The 20,749-nt window shown below is 42.3% G+C and overlaps 1 long non-coding RNA gene across 1 annotated transcript in view; it reads right to left on the reverse strand.

Moving 5' to 3' along the window:
* LOC117348797 overlaps positions 1-13,848 on the reverse strand; it is a 34,802-nt gene extending 20,954 nt beyond the window's left edge. The window contains exons 1-2 of the long non-coding RNA XR_004537050.1: positions 13,754-13,848; positions 947-1,034 (exon numbers count right to left, since the gene is read on the reverse strand). This is a non-coding gene — a long non-coding RNA (uncharacterized LOC117348797). The remainder of the gene's footprint in view (positions 1-946; positions 1,035-13,753) is intronic.
* Positions 13,849-20,749: the final 6,901 nt, after the last annotated feature.

Genomic DNA, 20,749 nt, shown 5'->3' on the forward strand with positions numbered 1-20,749 from the left:
TGTTATTTTTATTTGTTAATTTGTAAAGTGGCGATTGTTATGTATCAGTTTTTTCAAATTTACATCTACTGTCTTTATAAATTGCACAGTATTAGAGGACATGTATCACTATTTCTGTGGTGTTGCATTGTATGCAGAGTCTGGTTTCTTGGCGGTTCAGTTTAACTTTGGTCTACATATTTCTATTTTTACTTTGTGATTATTTCATATTGGGCGAGGGTGTATCAGTGTTCTGTGTGTATGAAAAGGACATGGCTTTCTGTTAGCATCGATTGTACAGGATCAACTAACTGTGCAGGATCTGGCCTGTTTAGTTTTACATTGCGTGTGTTGGTGTTCTAGTGCTCACTGCAATGTTTAAGATGCTGCCTTTTCCTAGGTGCACCCTTGTTGTGTGACTCATGGATTATTACTAAAAATAACTTTTTTATATAGAGAAGGGGGTTGTTAAAAATGATCAGCACTGGCTGTAGGTAAGCTACTGGATTTAATGACCCTATTCTAACCAGCAAATTTCCCTGTCCCGCCCTCACCTGGCTACTTTATCATGCCACCTGGCTGGAAAATATTTCTGGGGCGAACACTGATGTATTATTAAAAATTTATGGACTCACTTGAACATCCTTTTATTAAATTACCTCATAAACAGCATATTTTCTAAAACTGCTACATATATATTTGCTTACCAATTTACATATGTAAATGACACAAATCTCTACTAAAATAACCTCCATAGTGGGATTGAAAATTTTGCATTATGAGATCTGCTTATGTTAATGCACTGCCCACTCTGTTGACTATACACCTCGTGTTTGAAATTGGGGATGTTAAAATTATTTATACAACTTTAACGTTAGGACCTCCTAAGAACAACCAAATAAGTTAATTCTATCTGCACAGTCCATCGATAAAATTCTTAACAGAAAAAGATGGCATCAAAACTTACGATTAAGCCCTTGAAGGCTTTCTTCTCTGTGATGCGATACAGTCCTTCTAGCGTTGTTATCTTGATGTGCTTAATTTCTACATTAAATCTGAGGAAACAAAGATCACAAATTTTGTTTCATTTCAGGAGTCAGGAGTGCTGACCACAAGTGCTAAAACCATGATAGAGCTGGCATTTCCTCACTTCCCATCTCTTACACTTTTTATTTTGGAAACTGCATGCTTATACCTGCAGCAAATCACATTTACTCTCTCCCAAGTCAATATTATGTATCTTATATGTAACAGAGCTAGGCTATTCCTCCTGAAAACAGGATTTTAGAAATATTTATTGGGATTAAGGTAGGATTAATCAACAGGCATCTTGGTATTTAGAACACACTCATTGATGAATCCCCTCCTTAATAACCACCTTTATGAAGACATTCCCCTGAACGTTCACTACACCACACCTCAGTTTAGACCAAATTGAGACATTTTAGGAAGATAGTCCAAATATACACTACAATGAAGTGTAACTACAGCAATTATATTAGGAAATATCAGTTCCAAAATCAATAAATGTGAAATCTTTTTCAGCAGATCTTAACTGTGAATAACAACATAAGAGTTGCTGTACTGGGACAGACTGAAGGTCCATCAAGCTCAATATCCTGTTTCCAACAGTGGCCAACCCAGGTCCCAAGTAGCTGACAGAACCCCAAAGAGTAGCAACATTCCACAGCTGAGATTGTGATGTCATAATGCCTCATTACACCAATGCCTAAGAGCCAACCTCATCAATGATGTCACAATGGCTTCATTATCCTATACTCACATAAGAACATAAGTGACAGACCAAAAGTTTCATCAAAGCCCAACCCAGCTCACAAGCAAAGGGGATAGATGTACACTCATGGAGACATGAAGCTGGTGAGGCTCTGAACCATCCATTGCCTGAGGAGGAGGAGGAAGTCCCTATGGAAATACTGTGGTGAAATGTTTTACTGCAGTAAATTTTCTTTACTGCGGTAAACTTTTCTACTGCAGTAAATTTTTTTACTGCAAAAATTGTTTTTACTGCAAAACATTTTTTACTGCGGTAACCTTTTTTACTGCAGTAAAAAAGTTTACCGCAGTAAACTTTTTTACTGCAGTAAATGTTTTTACTGCAGTAAACATTTTTACTGCGGTAAACTTTTCTACTGCAGTAAATGTTTTTACTGCAGTAAAAATTTTTACCGCAGTAAAAAAACTTTACTGCAGTAGAAAAGTTTACCGCAGTAGAAAAGTTTACCGCAGTAAAAAGTTTTACCGCAGTAGAAAAGTTTACCGCAGTAAAAATGTTTTACTGCAGTAGAAAAGTTTACCGCAGTAAAAAGTTTTACCGCAGTAAAATTTTTTACTGCAGTAGAAAAGTTTACCGCAGTAAAAATGTTTACTGCAGTAAAACTTTTTACTGCAGTAAAATAATTTACTGCAGTAGAAAAGTTTACCGCAGTAAACATTTTTACTGCGGTAAACTTTTCTACTGCAGTAAAAAATTTTACTGCGGTAAAACTTTTTACTGCAGTAAACATTTTTACTGCGGTAAACTTTTCTACTGCAGTAAAGTTTTTTTACTGCGTTAAACTTTTCTACTGCAGTAAATGTTTTTACTGCAGTAAAAATTTTTACTGCAGTAAAAAGATTTACTGCAGTAGAAAAGTTTACCGCAGTAAAACAATTTCACCGCAGAAAAATGTTTTACCGCAGTAATAATTTTTACTGCAGTAGAAAAGTTTACCGCAGTAAAAATGTTTACTGCAGTAAAAATTTTTACTGCAGTAAAAACATTTACTGCAGTAGAAAAGTTTACCGCAGTAAAAATGTTTACTGCAGTAAAAAGATTTACGCAGTAAAAATGTTTACCGCAGTAAACAACTTTAATGCAGTAGAAAAGTTTACCGCAGTAAAACAATTTCACCGCAGAAAATGTTTACCGAAGTAAAAACTTTTATTGCAGTAAAAGAGTTTACCGCAGTAAAAACTTTTATTGCAGTAAAAAAGTTTACTGCAATAAAAGAGTTTACTGCAGTAAAAGAGTTTACCGCAGTAACAGAGTTAACTGCAGTAAAAAGTTTACCGCAGTAAAAAAATTTACTGCAGTAGAAAAGTTTACCACAGTAAAAAAATTTACTGCAGTAGAAAAGTTTACCGCAGTAAAAACTTTTACTGCAGTAAAAGAGTTTACCGCATATATAGGGCCCAAGCGTAGAGTAGCGGAAGCTGGGGGCGGCTGGCCTTTTTCGTGGGTTAGGGGGTAAGTAGCCCACTTAATCTGATTTTCATATTGACAGACAAAGGTACCATACTTTCTCTGCCCGTACAGTGGAAGGATTATGAAAGGGCACATGTATTTATCACATGTGGAGTAGTATCTTTGCCAACTGAGGGACCCACCAGAAACAGAATACTTAAGAGTCCTCCAGACCTGCAGCCCTATCAGCAACCCCACATGTATCAAAATACACAGTTACTGGCTTCCTGGGATCCACTATGGGAGTTTGGTTAACAAGCGGACCATTAGCCCCATTAATGCGGACTTCTACCCATTTTTCATCTTTAATACTAGTGGTTTGGTAACATATGACTCAATCAGTGGTCTGGCACTTGCGATAATTGACTCCCTCATAGGAACAGACATTGGGTAAAGGAGCAATATGACAACGGAATTGGGTTCTGTACAGGAGGGCCATTTCTACCTGATTTCCATTACGGACCTCAGAAAGACATGGTTTACAGAACTCAAGGGGTTGTGCCTATGCTTCTGGCACAACAGGAAACAAATACAAAAGGAAGAAGCATAAGACAGTAAAAAGAAAACAGCAGTCAGATATAACACATAGGAGCATTCGGCAATGTATACACAGAAAACCCATTTGTCACAGAGTGACTCTCAATGTACATAGTGTGACCAGCCAGGCGCCATGCCTGCCAGGATCCCAGTGAAAGCAGACCGGCAAGTGAATAAGAAACCCAGGAAAGGAATGCACAAGACCTGTCCTGTCCCTGTTCAGCGTGATTTCCCAGCTGACCACCAGGGGAAGCCTGAAACACCTAGGGCAGGGGTGCCCACACTTTTTGGGCTTGCGAGCTACTTTTAAAATGACCAAGTCAAAATGATCTACCAACAATAAAATTTAAAAAAAACACAACGCACACTGTACGCATACAATTGTTAATTATCATTCCTATTCCGGGGTTTTTTCAAAGAGGTCAAAGCAGATGACTCTATGCATTGTCACCTCAGTAACAACCATACAAAAATAGACAAATACCCACCCCCTCCCTTTTTACTAAACCACGATAGCAGTTTTTAGCGCAGGGAGCTGCGCTGAATGCCCAGCGCTGCTCTCGATGCTCATAGGCACCCTGCACTAAAAACCTCTATTGCGGTTTAGTAAAAGGGGACCATATTGTAAAATATAGAGAGCAGATATAAATTCAGACACATTTTGATCACTAAATTTAAAATAAAATCATTTTTCCCTACCTTGTCTGGTGATTTCATGAGTCTCTGGTTGCACTTTCTTCTTCTGACTGTGCATCCAATCTTTCTTCCCTTCTTTTAGCCTCTATGCTTCCTCTCCTCCTGACCTCATTCCACCCCCCCTCAACGTTTTCTTCTTCTCTCCCTGCCCTCTCTTTCTTTCTCTCTTCATGCCCCCTTTCTTTTTTTGTTTCTCTTCTTTCTTTCTCCCTCCCTGCCCTTCCCCAAGCCACTGCCACTGCCGTTGCCATCGGATAACAGGCCCCCAATGCCGCCCGCCGCCGGCCAATCTCTCCTTGCTTCGGGCCCACCAGCATTCCTCTCCCCGATGTCAATTCTGCCGTCGGAGAGGATGTTCCGCTGGCCAGAACTTCCTCTCTGACGGCAGAATTGACATCGGTGAGGGGAAGGCTGATCAGCCCAAGATCGACCTATTGGGAGAAATGCTGCCGGGTCCTGCCTTTGAGGAAACAGAAAGTAGGCAGGACCCGGCAGCAAGAAGAGCAAATCGCAAGCTTAACTGACCTGTCTCCCGCTTTAGCCCGTGAACGGGGCTCTAACATGTGCGTGCCGGCTTCCCTTCTCTCCCCCCCCGGGACATAACTTCCGGTTTCAGAGGGAAGCGAAGGGAAGCCGGTACAAGCACACGTTAGCTCCCGGAGCATAAGTTCTCCAAGCCGGTTTTGTTTTTTTTTTAATGTTGAGCAGCGGAGGTAGCAGCAGAATTCAGTAGCAGGCCAGTCAGGAGGGGAAAAAAGAGAAGGGAACCCGCTCTGCGATCGACTGGGGTCGTCTGAGCCAGCGACCTGTTGATCGCGATCGACGCATTGGGCACCCCTGACCTAGGGAAACTCTAGGCAGGCAGTATTCAGGTCACCACCAGGGGAGCTCAAGAGCTCCACAGTATCCTGCTGACTCAGCTAGGTTAGGGCGTGTCCCTAAGGTAGAAAAGCTCCCAGTTGAGTACAGACAGGCAAGCAGGATAGGGAGAAGGGTAAAGCCTTTCTTCCCTGATGACCTCCCTGGGCCAAGCAAAGGGGATAGATGTACACTCATGGAGACATGAAGCTGGTGAGGCTCTGAACCATCCATTGCCTGAGGAGGAGGAGGAAGTCCCTATGGAAATACAAAGACATCTGCCAGAGGAAATTGTAGAGGTGTCGGAACCAATGGAAGTAGGATTGTGCACCAGGTGCCATGAATAAGTCTGCAACAGTGAGTTTTGGGTTTTGAATTCTTTTGAACCCTGCTTTTGATTTTTGCTTTATAAAGCTGAAAGTGCCTTAATTTGGGGAGAGGTTTGCAACCACCCAGGGTGGGAAATTTTGAAGGCTGTTTGAACAGCTTGTGCAAGGCAAACCTAGAGCGCTTTCCCCCTTTTTCCCAGCAGTGCTATAAGAACTGCTGGAGGCTTTAGTTTGGAACTGTGTTTTGTTAGCACTACTGCAGAGAACTATATTTTGGGTTTTCATGATAAACTGCCTGGGAGCAGACTTTGCAAGCTCTGAGGAGAGCAATACCTCAGGTGCAGGTTTGACTGCGTTTGAAAGAAAGTTGGAACTTTATTTGAACTATTTGATTTCTCTCCTTTTGAGTTCTGATTTGATGGATTTTTGCCTTTTGACACCATTTTCTTTGTTTGTGTCATTCTGACCTTTTTGTTTTTGGAAAGTAAAATCAATATATTTCCATTCAAACTGCAATTGTGTGGTTTTGAGTTCAGTTTCTGTTTTGTGTCAATCCAGTCATAAGAACATAAGAACATAAGAAACGCCTTCGCCGGATCAGACCTAGGTCCATCTAGTCCGGCGATCCGCACACGCGGAGGCCCTGTTAGGTGCTCCTTATTGGAGACCCGGATTTCCCGTATCCCCCGATGTGATTTGCAAGAAGGTATGAATTCAACTTGCGCTTGAAACCCAGAACAGTAGCCTCTGCCACCACCTCCTCCGGGAGAGCATTCCAAGCACCCACCACTCGTTGTGTGAAACAGAACTTCCTGACATTTGTCCTGAACCTGCTGCCGCTCAGTTTCAGGCTATGACCTCTTGTCCGTGTCACATCTGAAAATGTCCTGCAGGGTGACTCCAGGCCGGGTCACACGTTTATGTGTAGCCACTTGGAGTGCTGTAGAGCATACTGGGCTACAGTATGGCTACAATAGAAAAAAGTTCAATTGGGGCAGTGGTTAACCACAAGCAGTCAGTTAAACTCAAACACTTGTGAAAAGGTTATATTCAGAACACCTGCTAAATACAGTGGTAAATGTTCAAAGCAATTTTGAAGTTTTAGAGATCTTCAGCTGGAGGTCTGTCTTGCCTGGGGTAGCTTGCCATACAGCAGCAGGCTTGACTCTACTGTAGTGAAACCAGGTTTCGTGTCCGGACATCTTGCCAGCTGTAGGGGAAGAAATGAGGACAGTGAAAGGGCCTGTCCACCTAGGTTTCAGGGGGTCTGATTTCCAAGTTTTTAGCCATACTGTATCCCCAGAGATGTATCCATGGACTTGTGTAGCTATCGGTAGTGGGGCCCTTTCCAAGATCCATTTGTGGAGCTCTTGAAGGGCCTTAGCTAAAGATTGGACCTGACTCTGGAGGATATCTGATCCCAGAGTAGCAAAGGAACCAGGATCTGGGTTCACAATGGGTGGTGGCCGGCCAAACATGAGCTTAAATGGGGACAATTTAGTGGGTTTAGATGGGGTGCATCTAATCTGAAATAGGACAGAGGGCAGCAGGACAGGCCAGGACAGATTGGTTTCTTCAATTTGTTTTGTGAGAAGGGTCTTAAGAGTTCTATTCATTCTTTTCACCTGACCAGAGCTCTCAGGATGGTAAGCAGCATGTAACTTCCATTCAAATTGGAGAGCCTGAGCAGTTTGTTGGACAACATCGGCAATGAAAGCAGGGCTGTTGTCACTGCCTATAGAAATAGGGAGGCCAAAGCATGGAATTATGTCGTTTAGGAGGTGTTTGATTACTTCCCTGGCGCTTTCAGTGCGAGTAGGGAAGGCTTCAACCCATCTAGTCAGGGTGTCTGTAAAGACTAGAAGGTGACTGAGGGAATGGGAAGTAGGCATATGGGTGAAGTCTACAGACAGAACCTGCATCGGATATGTTCCAATGGGTTGGTGTCCAGGAGGTGGCAGTCGTCTGGTTGGGGAATTTATTCTAGAACAGACAACACACTGTCGGACCGTATTCCGGCCTAGCTGATCAAGGTGATTGATAAAGAAATGTCTCTCGAGGGTCATTTTCATAGCGAGTTCTCCAGAGTGTGCCAAATCATGGCATCTTTTGACAATCGTGAGGGCCAGTTGTTGAGGAATGAATATGAGGGTACCTGCTGTGCTCACGTTTGAAATATCAGTGTGTGGGTCTGGATTGGCACTTAAATTGGCGCATATTTGTATCCACCCCCCTTTCAGGACAGACTGGCCCGAAAGAGTACAGGCCCAAGTCTGTTCCTGAGAAGTGTACTGGGGTGTAAGGGTGTCCAGAAAAGGAATGATGGTGTACAGAGGAGCCGAAGGAGGGGGGGCAGCTCGGGCTGTGCGGTCGGCAAGGGCATTGCCGCATGAGAAGAGATCAGTGACACGACGGTGGGCTCGACAGTGCATAACTGCGACACGGGAGTGCAATTTGATAGCCTCAAGGAGGTCAAGAATGAGGGGAGCATGATGGATCAGGCGGCCGGAGGCTGTAATGAAACCTCGATGTTTTCAGATGGCCCCATGGGCATGCAAGGTAAGGAATGCATATTTGGAGACAGTGTATATGTTGCAAGACTGAGAGGCAGAGTGGCGCAGGGCAGAGGTGAGGGCATACAGCTCAGCTTCTTGGGCGGAAGTGCCAGAGGGCAGAGGGCCCATGAGTAAAGGGGAAGTGGCAGATACTACTGCATAACCAGTGATACGGGTATCAGAAGGGGTGACAGACGAACTGCCATCTGTGAAAAGAGTGAGATCAGGGTCCTCTAGACCCCCCCCCATCCATCATCTTCCCTCTGTTCCCTCATGGTCTGGCATCTTTCTCCTTTCATCTCTCTTTCCCTCCCCCCTATGTATTTTAAGCATCTCTCTCTTCTAATTTCCTCCACTCAGATCTGATATCTCTGTCTCCGTCCCACGTTCTCTGGCATCTCTCTCTCCTCTCTCTCTTCCCTTTCCTTCTATGGTCTTCCTTCTTTATTTTCTGCCTCCGTCTAAATTAAATTCTTTCTTACTATTCAGTCCTCAGTTTCCCTCTTTTCACTGTGTCTACCCACAGCATGCCACTCCTTTCCTTCACCCCTTCACTATATCACTAACTCTATCTTCTTCCCCCATCCAGCATATGTCCTTTTTCTTTATCCCTCCTTCCATCCAGTATGTGTTCTTTCTCCACTTCCATTCAGCATTTGCTCTCCCTTCTCCCTTCCATCATCTTCCCTCTTCTCTCTCCCCACTTCCATCATCTGCTCCTTATCCCCACTTCCATCATCTGCTCCTTCTCCCCCTTCCATCATCTTCCCTCTTCTCTCTCCCCTTTCTCACCACTGCCATCATCTGCCCCTTTCTCTCAACTCTTCATTCACCACAGGCCCATCTTTCTCCCTTCCTCACCTTTCCGATTTTGGCAACAAGATCGGCAACGCCCCCTAACCCTAACTCCCCTTTGATGACACTTCAGATTGGCAACGCGGTGCTCAGTCAAAAGTGGAAACAGGAAGCTGAGTCAGAGGGAAGCTTTTGACGTGAGCACTAGAGAATGACACGGGGAAAAAATCTGTCCCCCATCACTGCACCGTCCCCTTCAACACACCGTCATTGCCATTCCCTTCACTGCCCCGTCATCGCCATCCCATTCACTGCCCCGTCACTGTCATCCCATTCACCGCCCCGTCACCTTCCCCGCAGCATCCATACAAGCCTCAGTACTGCAATATTTAGCTTATTCCTTCCTTATAAATCAAAGTTCTGGCTGCTGAACTGGAGAAAGAGATGTTCAGCTGGCAGGGCTTTGTTTATAAATTTTTATCAACACAACTAATATACTACTTTATCCTGAAGAAAAAAAAAAAAAAAGGAAAAAGAAATAGAATTTATTTTCTACCTTTTTTGTCTGGTTTCTGCTTTTCTCATCTTCTCATTCAATTCCTTCCATCCAGTGTCTCACTTCTCTCTGCGTCTTCCTTTTGCTCTGTTACTGTGTCTCTCCCTTTCTCCCCCCTTCCAAATTGGTCTGGCACCCATCTTCTTCCCTCTGCTCCTCCCATAGTCTGGCATCTCTGTCTTCTTCCCTGCCAGCATCTTCTCCCCACTCTCTCTTCCCCATTTCCCTTCAGCATCTTCTCCCCACTCTCTCTTCCCCATTTCCCTTCAGTGTCTTCTCCCCACTCTCTCTTCCCCATTTCCCTTCAGCGTCCTTCTCCCCACTCTCTCTTCCCCATGTCCTTTCAGCATCCTTCTCCCCCTCTGTCTTCCCTATGTGCTTTCAGCGTCCTTCTCCTCACTCTGTCTTCCCCATGTGTTTAAAGCGTCCTTCTCCCCCTCTGTCTTCCCCATGTGCTTTCAGCATCCTTCTCCCCCTCTGTTTTACCCATTTCCCTTCAGCGTCTTTTCCTCTCCACCCCACCTTTCCTCCCTTTCTCCCTCCCTGCTCCTTACCTTCGTGGCGCTTTCACCTCCCCCCCCCCCCAACAGGCCGGGTCCGACAAACCTCCTTGCCCTGTGGCTGGCGATGTCTAAACTGCCTTCTTACAGCAACCGGAGCGTTGTAGTTGCACATGGCTGCCGTAAAGGTCGTCTCTGATGCAACTTCTAGTTGCATCAGATATGACCTTTACGGCAGCCACACGCAGCTTCAATGCTCCAGCTGCTGTAAGAAGGTAATTTAGACTCGCGGCCACAAAGGTAAGGGGCAGGGAGGGAGAAAGGGAGCTGTTTCAACTCAGCAGTGACAGTAAGGAGGGCGGCAGTAAGGAGGGAGGGAGCGCGATAGGGACCGCATGCGTTCCCTCCCTTAACTACAGGGACAAGACCATTCACTGATGCCACTGAATGCCGTCGCCGTTGCAGCCCAGGAATTTTCCAGTCCTTGCCGGCTGTGCATCCCCCCCTAAGGCTGCACCCGGGGCAGATGCCCCCCTGCCCCCTCTTGGTACGCCACTGTTCATAAGCCTACCCTAGTTCTACCCAGACCATGCAGACCAACACTGCATAATGTTCTTAATTAAATAATGATCTAACTTTCCTCAGCATACACAAACTAAAGAAACACTTCTTTGCCAGAGAGTTTATTTTATCATGAAATGTAAGTGATGAGTCCAAAATGATACCCAGGATTCTGGAGGAAAAATCTATATGTAATGAAATACCTGTTTTTAATGTAGCATTGGCAGGGAGATTTTCTAATCCAGGCCCAATCCAAAGCAGTTTAGTTTTTGATGCATTCAATTTCATTTGAATGGACATTGCCCATACCTACAGTTTGGAAATGCAACAATCTATACCCAAGGCCAAGTCACTAAGATCAGGACTGATCTCCAATAAAATAAAAATGTCATCTGCAGAAGTAAGACAAAAATTTTTCAATGAGGTCATGTAGATGTTGAACAAAATTGGCGACAAAGGGGAACCCTGCGGTACCCCTAAACTAGGTTTCCATGAAGATGAAACCTCGTCCTCTAGGTTTACCTCATAGGATCGCTGTGAAGGGAATTTGCTAAACCAATCCAAAACCACATGGTTTAAGCCTATATCGGATAACATACGGATCAAGATGTCATGGTGGACCACATCAAACGCAGCTGACAAATCAAATTGTAACAGCACCGCACATTTATTTTGCATCTGTAAATTTTGGATCTTTGAAATTAATGACAATAAGAGAGTTTCCATGCTGAAATTTGGTCTGAACCCATGTTGAAATGGCAATAAGATAGAAAATTTCTCTAAGTAGTTAGAGAGCTGACTAGAAACAATTGACTCTATCATTTTTGTCATCAAAGGTATGCTCGCAACTGGGCAATAATGAGCAGGGACCGAAGGGTCCAAATCAGCATTTTTCAATAAAGGCTTTAGAATTATATTGCCTATACTCAATGAAAAATGACCATTACTGAGAGAATGGTTTAATAGATGAAATGTAACCCTGAGACATGTTAGACTGAAACAGCCTGAGCATAATAAGCCACAGCCTGGTGACTAGCTTCTATAAAGAGAAAGTGAATTTAGGATTAAAGCCATAAGAAGGTATTGATGATCAGCTAGAACCTTATCCATAGGCAGCGGAATGCTTTTTTGTTGGGGGGGGGGGGCAAAAGCTCCGTCCCAGACCCACCCTTGGCTCCACCCCATAATAATAATACTAATTGTAATGCAATTTCTTCTATCCATTTTTCATACACACACAATATAATCTTATTAATATATAACGGTAACCACAAAATTAAAAAAACACAAAGCACACTGTACACAGAGAAAATGTTAATTATCATTTATATTCGGGGGGGTTTTCCAAGATGTCAAGGCAGATGACTTTAAAATATGCAATGTCACCTCAGAAACAACTATAGAAAAATAGACAAATATAGTGCAAAATATAGACAGCAGATATAAATTCTCAAAACTGACACATTTTGATCACTAAATTGAAAATAAAATCATTTTTCCTACCTTTGTTGTCTGGTGATTTCATGAGTCTCTGGTTGCACTTCCTTCTGACTGTGCTTCAAATATTTTTTTTCTTATCAATATTTCTTTCACAATCCATCCCCATCCCCTTTGGGTCCAGGTCTCTCTCTCTTTTCCCTCTGCTTACCCTCCCCAGATCCAGTGTCAGTTCTCCTTTGTACCTACCACTACCTTTATTCCAGGTCTCCCTCTCTCTCCCTCCTCTGTTATGATCTTCCATCTCTCTGTTCTTCCTCAGGGTCTCTCCCCCTCTGTGTGCACCTCTCGTAGTCCAGCATCTGCCTCCTGTCTTTCCCCTCTGGCCCAGGCCTCTCTCTCTCTTTCTTCTGCTTACAAGCCCCCCCCCCCAGTCTTTATCTGCCTCTCTCTCTTCATCTTCCCTCCTTTCTTCCTATGTCCCCCTCACTGACTTCCAGCCTTTGTTCCACCCCCCTCCCCGAAGCCAGACTGCCTGCCTCCCTCCCACACCGAAGCCTGGCCTACCCGCCACCGATTTTTCCTTCCCCCCGGTCCACCACTGAAGCCAGTCTGCCTTCTTTCCTCCCTCCCTGCCACGTCGAAGCTTGGCCTACCCGCCACCGATTCTTCCTCCCCCCCTCATGGTCCACTGCCACTCGCCGCCTAATGCTGCAGCAAATCCAAGAAGGAAAGAGCCAGGCGCGTGCAGTGGCTCTGTCCCAAAAGCCTTCACCTGATGTGGGCCGGACCTTCTCTCCGACGTCAGAATTGACATCGGGGGGAGGCTTGTGGGCAGGTGGTGTGTATTGGCTGCATGCCTTCCTGCAATTATGGTGGCAAGCAGTGGCAGCAGGCAGGGAGCAGCAGCGGTGGCGGGCGGCAGTCAGCCTGCGTACCCCCTAACCTACAGGATGGACAAATTTTTGGGGAGGCCATGGTCCCTGTGCGCCCCCCCCCACCCCGTTCTGACGCCTATGACCTTATCTACTGTACAAAGGGAAGGTAGCTTATCTGATCATATAGAACTTAGCAAACTGACAGGAGGGACAGATAAGAATCGGTTATTATTGTGGGCAAACACTGCCATACAAAGCCAGCCAGCCAGCCAATGACAATATCAATAGCTCTATGAAGTGCTCCAAACCATCGTTAGCTGGGTCAGTGGACAGGAGTCAATGACATGAGATATTTAATTTTCTGCAATTGCACATCTCACTATTCACTATCCCCCATCTCTTGAGGCAGACTCTGTAGTGACCTTTCTTTCTTATCCAACATTTATTTCAGAATCCAGCCCTATCCCCTTTGGGTCCAGGTCTCTCTCTCTTTTCCCTCTGCTTACCCTCCCCCGAAGTGGTTGAGGAAGAAACATTGATAATGAGGGATATTGAATACTATCAAACCACCAAACCATTCAAAAAAGAAAAAGAACAAAGCCTTCTATCTTATAAAGGGAGGAAAAAACCTCGTGTTGCACAATCTTCTGTGAAGAACACAATTTCACCTCCGCTATTGGCAACTCTCTTCGAGTATTTGTATAATCAGAAAAGGCAAACACATCACTGGTCAAAAAAACTCTCTTTCTGCTCAAAAAACAATACTTTTTCAAATTATAACAACTTAAGTGTCTTCTTCATAAGAAAATAATATTTAAATATACTTACCTTGAAAATAAAACAAGAAGTCCTTGTTCACTTCGATGTAGCAGAGACTTGTGAAAATGTATACTGTCCATCATGGATCCAATTCTTCAATGTTCCCAAAGTTAAAGGACAATCCAAATCACAATGCTCCAAATTTCACATGATATGCCCTAAAGTAGATACACAGTTTTCATAAAACAATATAAGACCAGTTAATTTACATACATCTAAACAATTCTCCAGTTTAAATAAATTATTAAAGAGAAAGCTTCTATAAATACAGTTGTTTTCAACACCTTCTTAAATTTCTGAATATCAGAAAGTAACCTGAGTGGTCCTGTCAAGTTGTTCCATAAAAGCACTCCTGCAACTGAAATTATCGAAGCTCTTATTTTCACATAGCTGGCTTTAAAAAAAGGTTTGGATAAGTTCCTGGAGAAAAAGTCCATAGTCTGTAATTGAGACAAACATGGGGGAAGTCACTGCTTGACCTGGATTGTTAGCATAGAATGTTGCTACAGTTTGGGTTTTTGTCGGGTACTCGTGTCTTGGATTGGCCGCTGTGGGCTAGATGGACCATTAGTCTGATCCAATAAGGGTATGCTTATCTTCTTATGTTCTCAGAAAACCCTGTTAATCCTGTTCTCCTCATTTGTAATTACAAAATAGATTATTGCGATTATTTGTTTAAGAGTATTTAGTTCACTGATATTCAACATTTACAGCTTATTTAAAACACAGCTTCTATAATGGGATAAGGTAAAACCACTGCTAAAAAAGAAAACTGGCTTCTCATCACTTGCTGAATAACTTTCAAAATCCTAACACTTGTTCCTGAAATCTATTATTCAAGCATACCACTTCTTTTTTTCTTTCATGACTGTACTCATGAACCAGAAAATTAAGATCCATAGAACAGAATCAGTCAGTAACACTTTTATCTGGATATTATCCATTATTCATTCTCCAACATAGTTGGCCCCCACCCTCTGGAATTTTTTATCCTCCTGTCTACGATTGGAAACTTCCTTTCAAACATTTACAAGGGGCTACTGAAAAATTCTCAGCCTAACCAACAAAGTTGGGGCAGTCTCCAGAGAGGGCTATTCAGTTAGTCCAAAAATTTTCCTCTTTTTTTTGTTTTATATTTTTCAGATGGAATGATAAAAGTGGAAAATCAGTGGACTAAGTGTATGAAGGGCCACTGAAAAGTTCTCAGCCCAACCAACAAGAAAATGATGTGAAACTTTCAAGTTATTCCACACTTTTCTTGACACTTTTTGTTTCAATGATATGAAATGAAATGAAAAATGTCTAAAGTGTGGAATAAATAACTTGTAAGCTTCATGGCTCCACATAATTCTGCTTCTTGGTTGGGCTGAGAACTTTTCAGCAGTATTGTGATGTCATAATGCCTTATTCCACCAATTCCTAAGAGTCAACCTCATTGGTGAAGTCACAATGGCTTGGTTTCCCTATACTTGTGCCCATTTACTAGATGCATTTGCCTCAGTGAAACAAAAAAGTGATAAGAAAAGTGTGGAATAACTTGTAAATTTTGTGGCTCCACATCATTCTCTTCTTGGTTGGGCTGAGAACTTTTCAGTGGTCTCTTTCCCCCTCTCTAATATTTGTAATGGCAGGTTTCTGTCTCTTTCTGTTTTGTCCCTTTTTTTTTACTAAAAATTGTAAACTGTTACAAAAGCATATTCTATAAGGCAATAAATCAAATATAAATAAACTTGAAATGTGATTGCTAATCTGGCTAAAAGAGAGGAAATAAAGAGTAGGACTTAATAGTCAATATCAACATGGAAAAGAGTCATGAAAGGAGTGCCCCAAGGGTCTGTCCTGGGACCTGTGCTGTTTGCTATACTAAAAAATGGTTCGGAAATAGGACTTACAAATCCTATGATCAAATTTGAGGATGACACAAATTTAGATAAAGTTGTTAAAATGGCTAAGGATTGTGATGATTTATAAAAAGATTTTTATGGGACAAAGAAACTGGTTATCTAAAAGGCAGTTGGGAATTAATATGCATAAGTACAAATTGAATATCATAAATATTTGCAATCCCTCTTAACTTCATCAAAATTTGCATTCATTTATGACTAGTGAGGTGGGATCTTTGGAATCAAGCGCAGTAGCCCTTCATTGGTTTCTAGAAATACTGCTTAAATCGTCATCGATCCTCTTATCTTTACTCAATTTCTTTTCACTTTTTATTATAAATACTTTTTTTCTTCTTTTTAATTATACTTTAAAACTTCTAGCCCAAAGATTAGGCAGTTATCTGTTCAAGTTTGAAATTCTGTTGGCTCGTGACTTGCCGACAGGTTTCGCCTCATCAGCTGTGTCAAGGCTGTCCCCTAAGCAGAAAGATCAATATTTTACTACACTTAGGGCTCCTTTTATCAAGGTGCGCTACGGGGGTTAGCGCGTCGGACATTTCATCATGCGCTAACCCCCGCGGCAAGCCAAAATACTAATGCCTCGTCAATGGAGGCATTAGCGGCTAGCGCGGCAGGTGGTTTAACGCACGATATTCCGCGCATTAAACCCCTACCGCACCTTGATAAAAGGAGCCCTAAGCTGCGCTAGCGGTTTTAGCATGCGCAAGAAGCTAACACCACCATTGAGCTGGCGTTTGATTTTACGTGTAGCACAGCATGCGCTAATCTGCAGCGTGCCCTAAAAACACTAGCGCACCTTAGTAAAAGGAGCCCTTAATGCGGATTAGTATTACAAAAACATGAGTAATTCAATTTTCAACTTTCTTACCTTATTATATTACATATCACCATCGAGCCAGTTGTTTTCTCAGGACAAGATGGCTGCGGTGTTGTTCTATGCACTAATATAGGCGACAAAGTGATACACTTAAGGAAATATAATCCCAATTACAAGTACAAATTGATGAGTTAGGGATCGCCATCCAGAAAATGATTTTGGAATCTTTTTTATTTTTTAATTTTCAGTCCTTTGGCTTCTAAAAATGGAAATAGAATGTTTGGGATTGTCCAAGAAAGGATGTACTTTATGTACTTTTTCTTTAAAATTGTATTTCCTCCCCTCTTTCCTATTGTTTCCCGTGGTTTTAAAAGCAATTACCCATGTAGGTCTGGTTAATGTATTATGTATATGTGATTTCTCTAAAATCATATTTTTACCTTTTGTACAACGCTTTGTAATTTGGAAAAGCATTCAATCAAATAATATGAATAAACTTGATAATAAACTTGATGGATAACAAAACAGAGAATATCATTATACCTCTGTTTAGGTCCCTGATCTGTACTTTGTGTATAGTGTGCAGTTCTGGTCTCCTCATTTCAAAAAGAATAGTGCACTAGTAAAGGTTCAGAGAACTGCAACAAAAATGATCAAAGAGGTGAAACGCGCCCCCTTTGAAGATAGGCTAAACAGCTTGGAAAAAAAGACAACTGAGAGAGAATACGATAGAACTTTTTCAAAATTGTGAATGGAATGTAAAGATGCTCCAATTTTAAAGGCCACTCAAGATAGGGATGCTTTAATTTTTATCCAAGTATGCTTTAGAAGAGAGAAACACTGTCCTTGTTCAGGAGGTGAAAATGCTGCAGGCAAAAGCAATTTCATCCCAAGCAGCTGTAGCAACAGCGATTCAGTAGCGAATGATTTGAGAGGGAGATTTATAGCTCAAGATTTGGACCGAGAACAGATGCAAGCTCAGCTGGCTACCTTACAAGATCTGTGTTTTCAGCTGAAATCCGAGTGAGCTGCACTGAGCCAGGAATAGGGTGAGACCAGAAAATGTATCAGGAATCCCATGGGATGTATTAAAATGTACTGTCTCTACAGATGTAAATCCCTTTTCCATAGGAAGAAATGTTATTGGGGGCTTCACAGCCATTGCCCAATGAGAGTAGAAACCATTTTCTGTTCGAAAGGGGGGGGGGTGTGTGTGAGAATTTACACAAAAGCAATACAACTTCCAAAGTACTGAGAAACGATGCTGATTCACGAAATTTTTAGACACTGACTGGGAACATCAACGTTTCTAATTGCCGTCATGGCCCCAGCTAGTTAGAAGGGGAACCTATCATTGCGAATAAAAAAGAAAATCCAACGAGGTCTGCAGTATATCAAGCAGCGAGCAAAAAACAAAACACAAACTGCAGACAATGTACGTGATGCAGGCAATGTTTATTATACCATAAAAGGAATGCAGTGAATATACAATCTTATTACCAACCTAGGGACCCGATATGGTCCATGTTTCGGATAACACGCCTTCCTCAGGGGTTCTAATAGATATAAATATTGTCACCAGCGGGGTCAGGGCAATTGGTCCCGAGCCGCTGGGACACAGAAGTATTGGCTCTTGTGTGCTGCGGCTAGCTACACAAGAGTAAGTAAGTCAGGATTCAACCCAAAAAGGAAAAAACACACTGCAAACCGGTAAGTAAGAAGACAAAACCTGGACCGGATTTAATGGTGCTGTTAGTATTCTCTCTGTCTCCGTTTTTATGTTCTCTCTCTCTCTCTCTCTCAGTGTTAGTGTTCTCTCACTCTCAGTGTTAGTGTTCTCTCTCCATCAGTGTTAGTGTTCACTCTCTCTCATTGTTAGTGTTCTCTCTGTCTCAGTTTTTATGTTCTCTCTCTCTCAGTGTTAGTGTTCTCTCTCCATCAGTGTTAGTGTTCTCTCTCCATCAGTGTTAGTGTTCACTCTCTCTCACTGTTAGTATTCTCTCTGTCTCAGTTTTTATGTTCTCTCTCTCTCTCAGTGTTAGTGTTCTCTCACTCTCAGTGTTAGTGTTCTCTCTCCATCAGTGTTAGTGTTCACTCTCTCTCACTGTTAGTATTCTCTCTGTCTCAGTTTTTATGTTCTCTCTCTCTCTCTCAGTGTTAGTGTTCTCTCACTCTCAGTATTAGTGTTGTCTCTCTCAGGGTTTACCTTATCTCTCTCTCAGTGTTAGTGTTCTCTCTCTCTCAGTGTTCAAGTGTGCTCTCTCTTAGTGTTCAAGTGTTCTCTCTCTCTTAGTGTTAGTGTTTTGTCTCACTCACTGTTAATGATCTCTCTCTCTTAGTGTTAGTGTTCTCTCTCTCTCAGCATTAGTTTTCACTTTCTCTCAGCATTAATATTCCCTCTCTCAGCGTTAGTGTTCTCTCTCTCTCAGAGTTAGTGTTCTCTCTCTCTTAGATTTCAAGTGTTCTCTCTCTCTTAATGTTAGTGTTCTGTCTCTCTCAGCGTTAGTGTTCTGTCTCTCTCAGCGCCAGTGTTCTGCTTCTCTTAGTGTTAGTGTTCTGTCTCTCTCAGTGTTAATGTTCTCTCTCTCTAAGTGTTAGTGTTCTGTCTTTCTAAGTGTTAGTGTTCTGTCTCTCTCAGTGTTAATGTTCTCTCTCTCTCAGTGTTAGTGTTCTGTCTTTCTAAGTGTTAGTGTTCTGTCTCTCTCAGTGTTCATGTGTTCTCTCTGTCTTTGTCTTAGTGTTCTCTCTCTCTCTCAGTGTTAGTGTTCTGCTTCTCTTAGTGTTAGTGTTCTCTCTCTCTTAGTGTTAGTGTTCTGTCTCTCTAAGTGTTCAAGTGTTCTCTCTCTCTAAATGTTAGTGTTCTCTCTCTCTCTCTCTCTCAGTGTTAGTGTTCTGCTTCTCTTAGTGTTAGTGTTCTGTCTCTCTCAGTGTTAATGTTCTCTCTCTCTCTCAGTGTTAGTGTTCTGCTTCTCTTAGTTTTAGTGTTCTGTCTCTCTAAGTGTTCAAGTGTTCTCTCTCTCTAAATGTTAGTGTTCTCTCTCTCTCTCTCTCTCTCTCTCTCTCTCAGTGTTAGTGTTCTGCTTCTCTTAGTTTTAGTGTTCTGTCTCTCTAAGTGTTCAAGTGTTCTCTCTCTCTAAATGTTAGTGTTCTCTCTCTCTCAGTTTTAGTGTGCTGTTTCTCTTATTGTATGTGTTCTGTCTCTCTCAGCATTAATGTTCTCTCTCTCTCTGAGTTAGTGTTCTGTCTCTCTCAGTGTCAGTGTTCTGCTTCTCTAAGTGTTAGTGTTCTATCTCTCTCAGTATTCATGTGTTCTCTCTCTTAGTCTTAGTTTTCTCTCTCTCTCTCTTAGTGTTAGTGTTCTGTCTCTCTCAGTGTTCAAGTGTTCTCTCTGTCTTTGTCTTAGTGTTCTCTCTGTCTTAGTCTTAATCTTAGTGTTCTCTCTCAATTTCTCTGTGTTAGTGTTCTGCTTCTCTCAGTGTTAGTGTTCTGTCTCTCTCAGTGTTAGTGTTCTGTCTCTCTAAGTGTTCAAGTGTTCTCTCTCTCTAAATGTTAGTGTTCTCTCTCTCTCTCAGTTTTAGAGTGCTGTTTCTCTTAGTGTTAGTTTTCTGTCTCTCTAAGTGTTCAAGTGTTCTCTCTCTCTAAATGTTAGAGTTCTCTCTCTCTCTCTCTCAGTTTTAGTGTGCTGTTTCTCTTATTGTATGTGTTCTGTCTCTCTCAGCATTAATGTTCTCTCTCTCTCTGAGTTAGTGTTCTGTCTCTCTCAGTGTCAGTGTTCTGCTTCTCTAAGTGTTAGTGTTCTATCTCTCTCAGTATTCATGTGTTCTCTCTCTTAGTGTTAGTTTTCTGTCTCTCTCAGTGTTCAAGTGTTCTCTCTGTCTTTGTCTTAGTGTTCTCTCTGTCTTAGTCTTAATCTTAGTGTTCTCTCTCAATTTCTCTGTGTTAGTGTTCTGCTTCTCTCAGTGTTAGTGTTCTGTCTCTCTAAGTGTTAGTGTTCTCTCTCTCTGTTAGTGTTCTGTCTCTCTCAGTGTTAGTGTTCTTCTTCTCTTAGTTAGTGTTCTGTCTCTCTCAGTATTCTAGTTTTCTCTTTCTCTCAGTGTTAGTGTTCTCTCTCTCAGTATAAGTGTTCTCTCTCTCTCACTGTTAGTTTTCTGTCTCTCTCAGTGTTGAAGTATTCTCTCTCTTAGTCTTAATGTTCTCTATTTCTCAGTGTTAGTGTTCTGTCTCTCTCAGTATTCATGTGTTCTCTTTCAGCGTTAGTATTCTGTCTCTCTCAATATTAGTGTT

The sequence above is a fragment of the Geotrypetes seraphini genome, chromosome 15 (assembly GCF_902459505.1).
Source record: "Geotrypetes seraphini chromosome 15, aGeoSer1.1, whole genome shotgun sequence".
NCBI lineage: Eukaryota > Metazoa > Chordata > Amphibia > Gymnophiona > Dermophiidae > Geotrypetes > Geotrypetes seraphini.